Raw genomic sequence first — 7715 nt, forward strand, 5'->3', positions numbered from 1 at the left:
CTGATGTTTCAACTTGTTTGTACTTGCTCTGCTTTCTGGGTGGCCTCCTTTGGATTTGGAAGTCTGGCACGGGCCTGCTGTGGGTTGGACTTGACTCTGCTACGGACCACTCCTCTCTGAGTTTGATCATTGAGGCTTTTTCTGTGCTGTGTGAAATGGTGCCCCACACCCTCTCTGCCCCAGCTACCAACCCACTTCCTGCTCAGGGAACATGCTCACAGCCTCTAGCAAGCATCCCACATGTCACAGGACCTCGGCAGGAACTAGATGTACGTGTGCTTGAATTAGGTTGGGCTGTGCTTCAGGCCCAACCAACCTAATGATGTAGGAAAATCAGGCCTGTGCACGGCTCCAAAGGTTTGTGTGTTAGAGCGTGTCTTTAAATCCTAGACCACTGAATTTATCAATCCCGAGCAAAATTTCAGAAAAGCGTATCACCCACTTTAGTGGTTTATAAGCGCTTAGAAGTGAAGCAGTTATCTCCAAGAGGCAGCACAGATCCACTTAGAATAAGTAATAGGAGATCATGAGAATCTGGTCAAAAGAACAAATGTATTTGGATTTTAGCAAAACATCTAACAGTCCCAAAACATCCTTGAGCAGTGTGGGCTGCAACAGTGCAGCTAAATAGTTAAATGACTAGTTTAAAGTCTTTTTGGACTTGTGACCACAAGAAAGTGCTCATGAATGGAAGAATTTCAACCAGAAGGGCTTAGTAGCCACTGTAGGGCTCTTTCTGTGACATGTTTTTTGCAACAGTTTACCAGTAATTTGGATGTGATATTGATAAAATACCAAGTGGGTCTCTAGCTGGTGCGCATTGGAAGGGACAAGGAATACTCTGTCGGGCTTAAAATATCTGGACAGGCCAAAGTATAATCCTGTGTCTACTCAGATAAAAATTTAATACAGGTAACAATACAGTTGTCTACTTTTAATTCAGAAAAATCAACTATAAAAGATAGAATGGGAAAAAAATGACAACTATCATCTGTGTGGATGAAGACTTTGGTGCTGACTGAAAGCTAACTGTGAATGAGCAGTAGAACGTGCCGGCCTGAAAGCTAACTCTGTCTGAGGCAACACTGGAGAAAGAGTCTTTCTTGGCTCTTTGGCCTGGGCTTTGGGCCTTGCTTTTGGGATGCCTGCTTCAATATTATTTCCACCATCCTTAAACTTTGGCATGTTTAGGTATAAAGATTATTCTTACATGTTATTATTATACCAATATTTATATTCAGATACAGGCAGACGTTCTAGATGTAACCTGAGTAAAAAATCTCATTTAATTGTTAAAATTATAGAAAGTATAAATGTATAGTAATTATTGAATAAATAAAATGCTATAATAATTGCTAATTGTTAAAGGTTGATATTCAAAATCAATTGAAAACAAAAATTATTAAGAACTTTCAAGTAGATAAACAGGGAAATAGGCTGACAGTTACTATAAATACAGAGACTGTATTAGGTAGGTAACTTAGGGAGACCATTAGAGTTTTTAGCCAATAAATATTTACAAAACTTAATAATACAAAGAAGAATAAACAGAGATTACATCATAGCTCCGTTCTTTGTGGAAATGTTTGGGGCGCCCAGCATTTACAATGTAAAGCCAGAATTTCATTCTTACTAATTCCATTTGGGACGCAGATCTCGTGCATCCACTCTCCTCAGCTGAAGTCTGCCTCTGTCGAGACCCTAGGAGAGTCGAACAGCTGACAGAGCTGGGAAATTATCATTTCTATACTTGTGAATATTATATATATTGTTAGTATACAATGTTAGGCTTTGTAATTTTAACACAAACGTTTTAAATAAGGATATTAAAATAATAATTTAAATGTTGAGATAATACTTTAGGTTTATTTGTCTATCCTAGAAGTTTATTATTTAATAGTGATATTTGTCAGTAACTTGGCTTCAGCTGAAAATGTAAATTCTCAGCCCTTTGGAATTTGGCTGAAATGTGTATGTAGCGCACCTCCAGTGGAGGTGTAACCGGGTGTGAAAATATGAGGCATGTCAAAATTAATCCCCCCCCCCATGGCACTAGGGAAGTTTGGGAAATAGGCATTTGAGATGGACAGTGAACACGAGGCTTCTAATGGGCACAGGCGGGGGGTGATGGGGAAAGATATTTCAAGCCAGAGTTTCTTCAAATTCTCTTGTGTATAATTGTATGTCCCAGCCATGGTATTTGTCTCCTGATTCCTACCTCCCACTGCTCTAACTAACCAATCTTCCAGAACAAAATCCTTACCTCTTAGTTTCAAGTTTATATCTTTAGTTTTTCTCAGCTCTCCCATAAAATGTATTTCTAAAAAATACTTAAGTGTATCAAGGAAACTGTTTCCTAAAGGAACCTTTTGATAACAAAGTTGCTTCAGGCATTAATTTGCATATGATGATTCAGTGTGACATTGCTTTATGAGTTCCTCTAGCTGCAAGTTTAAAGGTAACACTAATTAGGGCTTGTAATACATTGAGTAGAATTGCAGTGTTGTTTCATCAATCACTTCCATTGTAACCCAACTCTGAAAACTAACAGGACTTTACTCTGTCCCTTCCTCAAATATTTTACCTAACAGTCTCAGATTTGTTCTCTTTCATATGTTGAATTTAAACTGTTTTCCTTTACTTGAAGTGGTATTGAATGCATGGGGAGTGGTGCCACACCGTTTCTATTTCAGAGGATCACCTTTCACTGAGTAAGCCCGTGCAGTGTTCAGCTCCTGCTAGGTCAGTCTATATAGTCAAAACAAACCTAAACTTCAGTTTACTTCTTGCTCACATTGCATGTTAGCCTCCGTGTTTGGCTGAGTCTCTGATGCATGTGAAGTCTCATTCTGAGACCCAGGAAGGACCATCCTGTGTTTAGGATGTGCCATTCTCTTGGTGGAGGGAGGCAGATAAGTGAGGAACACAATGACTCTTAAAAGCTTCTATTCAGCCCTGGCTGGTGTGGCTCAGTGGATTGAGTGCTGGCCTGAAAGCCAAAGGGTTGCTGGTTCAATTCCCAGTCAGGGCACATGCCTGGGTTGTGGCCCAGGCCCCCAGTAGGGGGTGGTCAAGAGGCAACCACACATTGACTCTTCCCTCCTTCTTTTTCTCCCTCCCTTCCCCTCTCTAAAAAATAAATATATAATAAAATCTTAAAAAAAAAAAAGAGCCTCTACTCAGAGCTGTCATATTGTCACTTCCACTCAACATTTCATTGCCCTAAGCAAGATTCACATTTGTTTGAAGAGAGAAGGAAAACCCCATTACCAGATAAGAGGCACTGCGGGTCACATGGCAGTGCGAGGGGCTATCTCTTCCTCAGAGGGCAGCAAATATTTGGAAGAACATTTCAATCTACCACAGACATTTAGTGAATTTAGCTTTTCACTTCTTTATGTAAATATAGTGTTCAGGTTTTGCCTTTTATTTTCCTCTACAAGAATTGTGTTTCTCTAATTGTAAGCTAATAATGGCAACCAATAAAAAATAGTCCTTTGGAAAGAGAACTATGTCTGCATTTCAGGCTGAGTTTCACTGGGTCTTGTCCTGTGGAGTCAACTCACTCTATACTGGCGTTTATACCTGCATCAGGTCACTGGCAGGCATTTACCGGCAAACTCTCTGGCTCTGTGCCCCAAAATGAGAAGTGGAGGGATGGGGAAGGATTCATTATTCATTTATTTACAAACATTTATTGAATACCTACTGTATATCAGACACTGTTGCAGAAGCTAGGGATAGAGGGATAAACGTCATGGTCTTTTTTGAGCTTATGCTAAGTACATAAGCAAGATGCTGTTAGCTAGTGACACATGCTATGAAGCCCAAAATGGGGAGAAAGACTGAGTGAAGTGATCATAGAAGGCCTTTCAAGAGTGAAATATGAGCAGAATCTTCATTAAAAGGAAGGCGTGAAGCACGCGTATTTGGGAAGAAAGGCATTTTCCTGTGGAGTGCAAAAACCTTGGGGCAGAATACACTTGGCAGGATTGAGAAGTCTGTCAGGGAGGCCAGTGTGACTGGAGCAGAGTGAGGGAGTGGGGAGGGCATAAAATAGTCGTGTAAGGACTTCCAGGGGTGGTAATTTGGGGTTTTATTCTAATATGATGGGAAGCCATGGGTGGTTTGGAGCAAGAGGGTGACGTCTGATTTGTTTTCAAAAAGATCATTCTGGCTGCTGGTATAGGGAATAGATTATAGCAAGAGTGAAAGCACCAAAAAAGGTTCTGGGCTGGTTTTTTTTTACATTGTTATCCGATACTTGGATGTTATTTTTAACACCCTGGTCCCATATGTGGTATTGAATGTACATGTTTGTAGATTCGTGTTTGTAAGCCTTGTGATTCCTATATGTCTAAAGAACATTTGTCTGAAGAAAGGGGGAAAATCAAACACCAAATAACATTATTTTGCAAAAAGAAACTAAAATAAAATCCAGACATTTGTTAGGAAAACCTTAGTATGAATAACAAAAGGAGGATATATATTTAATGTATGCCTAAACCCCATATTGGAAGGTCAGGATGGAAGCTTGTAGATTAATTCAATCAGACACTGCAGTGAAAGCCGTTTCTGCCTAAAAAGCAAAGCAAAAGGAGCCATATTGCAGAGGGAAATCCTTAAAACAAACCCTAACTGACCCTGGTTGGTGTGGCTCAAGTGGCACCCAGTGGACTGGGTGCCAGCCTGCGAACCAAAGGGTCGCCAGTTCAATTCCTGGACAGGGCACATGCCTGGGTTGTGAGCCGGGTCCCCGGTTGGGGGCATGCAAGAGGCAACCACACATTGATGTTTCTCTCCCTCTCTTTCTCCTTCCCTTCCCCTCTCTTTAAAAAATAAATAAATAAAATCTTAAAAAAAAAAAACCAACCATGGTCCTCTGCTTTGTTCAAGAACTCCATTTTGTTAGTTTCCCCTGGAGTGATGACCCAGTGGTGTGGCAGGAACTCATAGGAGACTTGCTAGTAAGCCAGAGCACCTACATACTAACTTAAGATGACAAATAGGACTGTAAAATGAACCAGCTATTAATTTCATCCAGTCAGTCAGAGTGCCATCTTCCTGTACTGTGTTAGAGAATTTTTTCATGTAGTTTGGACGTGGTCACAGGTTATTTCACTTTAAAGAATTGGATGGGATTTAGGAGATACATCAATCGATTTAACAGTGGAATGCACACTAGCATTTCAGTCAGGATACCTACATTTTATTACTGGATCTCCAATTACTAGATGTGTGACCTTATTATACAAATTATTGTACCTAACTTGCCTAGATCTTAGTTTTCTCCTTCATAGAAATGAAAGATACTGATACTTTCTTTTTAGGGTTATTTTGAGGATTGGATAGCTACTATAAGTGAAGTGTTGGCATGCTGCCTGGTGTGGATTAGTACTCAATAATTATTAGTTGAGCCTGAACGCTGTGGGAAGTTGCTCTCAGAAAGCTGTTACCACCAAGAATATTTGAGAAAGTGATTCACACTAAGATGCAATAGAGGGACTTCCAGTCAACAGGGCAGCATAGGTAAACACGGCTTGCCTCCTCACACAAAAAGGTGAAAATTACAACTAAAATATAGAACAACCATCACTCAGAAACATTGGAAATTGAGCTGAATGGAAGTCTGACAACTACGTAAAGAAACTACATCCATCCACATTGGTAGGAGGGGTGGAGACAGGGAACGGGCTGGTGCCACACGCACATGTGGTGGATAAAAGTTTAGGTGGTACTTCTCGGGAGTGAGGAGTCCCAGCTCCACACCAGGCGGCCCGGCTCAGGGTTCCAGTGCCAGGAAGATAAGTCCCCATAATTTCTGACTGCAAAAACCAGAGGGATTGAGTCAGTGGAAGGAATTTCTAGAGTTTCAAGTAGTTCCTTTAAAATAACCCACACAGATTTAATCAGACTCACTCCCTCTGAGCTCCACCTCTGGGGTAGCAGCTTGAAAGGCACCAGTGGCATGCAGGGTAAAACTTGAAGTGTCTGACATCAAGACAAGAACTAGGGGACAGCTTTATTCCACACAGAAATGCAGACCATTGTCCCATTTCTGAACCCTTCACCAACAGACCTACAGAGCCGGCGGGCTGGGCCATATCTGAGACTCCATCAACCTGGCTAATACTGTCTGCCCTGCCCTGGAGATCCCCTGACTCAGTCCCACCCAACTTACCAGCCCACCCAAGATGCTTTTCGATACGAATGGCTGGACTTGGCTTACGCTTCACAACTTCCTAAATCCTCTCAAATAAGCAACAGCCAGCCTCAGTGAGCCCCCAGCCCCTATACCTCTTGCTAAGGAGCCCCAGGCCCAGCACTAGCAGCAAACAGCCTAAATTCACCACTTGTGTTCAGCTGAGAATCTCCAAGCCCAGCACAAGTAGCAGCCATATCAGATGGTTGTGTAGCTCAGGCAGGATGTCCCTCAGCAAAACACAGGTGGGGACTGACCTTGGCCCACACCACCCAGGAAACCCCAGGGCCAGCACAGCTATTGGACAGCTACAGACCACATCAGAGCACCACCACACTGCACCTGCACAGCTGATCCTCCATGGAGGGTGGAAGTTGGTAGTCAGTGGTCACAACCAGTTCTTGCAGCTGACTGGCCTGGGTAAATCCTTCCCATTGACCTGCCAACAGGAATCAAGACTCAACTATAAGAGGAGGGTGTACTCAGCCCACGCAAAGGGCGCACCTCAAGTACCAAGCCTGTGTGAGAGGGGAGGCTGTGCCACTGGACCCTACAGGACACCTACTACATTAGGCCACACTACCAAGATGGAGTCATAGCAGCTCTACCTAATACATAGAAAGAAACACAGGGAGGCTGACAAAATGAGGAGACAAAGAAACATGGCCCAAATAAAAGAACAGATGGAGACTCCAGAAAAGGAGCTAAACGAAATGAAGATAAGCAATCTATCAGATGCAGAGCTAAAAACTCTGGTTATAAGGATGCTCAAGGAACTTAGGATCTCAACAGCATAAAAAGATCCAGTCAGAAAGGAAGGATATACTAATTGAAATAAAGAACATTTACAGGGAAACAACAGTACAGTGGATGAAGCCAAGAATCAAATCAATGATTTGGAACATAAGGAAGCAAAAAACTACCAATCAAAACAACAAGAAGAAATAAGAATCCAAAAAAATGAGGACAGGGTAAGCAGCCTCTGGGACAAATTCAAGGGTTTCAACATTCACATCATAGGAATACCAGAGGAGAAGAGAAAGATCAAAAAATTAAAAATCTATTTGAAAAAATAATGAAAGGAAACCTTCCTAATTATGTGAAGGAAATAGACATGCAAGTCCAGGAAGCACAGAGAGTCCCAAAGAATATGAATGCAAAGAGGTGCACTCCAAGACATACCATAATTAAAATGTGAAAGGTTAAAGATAAAGAGAGACTCTCTTAAAAGCAGCAAGAGAAGTTAGTTAACAACAGTGGAGTTTCCATAAGATTGGCAGCTTATTTGTTGGGAATTGCCCTGCCTGGTTTCAGAAGCTGTAAACCCCCATGGCAAGGCTGAGTGAGAGACCTTGGGACCATAAGCCACTGAGGAGACAAGCTTATCTCCCTGGCAGGAGCACCGCCTCTGCCCACTTCACTTCACCCTGCCTGGCCCCTAGTGCATGATCAGTTAGCCAATGTCAGGTAAGATTCCTCAAGGGAGGGACAACCTAAGACAGGCACGATCATG

Source organism: Desmodus rotundus, chromosome 7 (genome assembly GCF_022682495.2).
Source record: "Desmodus rotundus isolate HL8 chromosome 7, HLdesRot8A.1, whole genome shotgun sequence".
Lineage (NCBI taxonomy): Eukaryota > Metazoa > Chordata > Mammalia > Chiroptera > Phyllostomidae > Desmodus > Desmodus rotundus.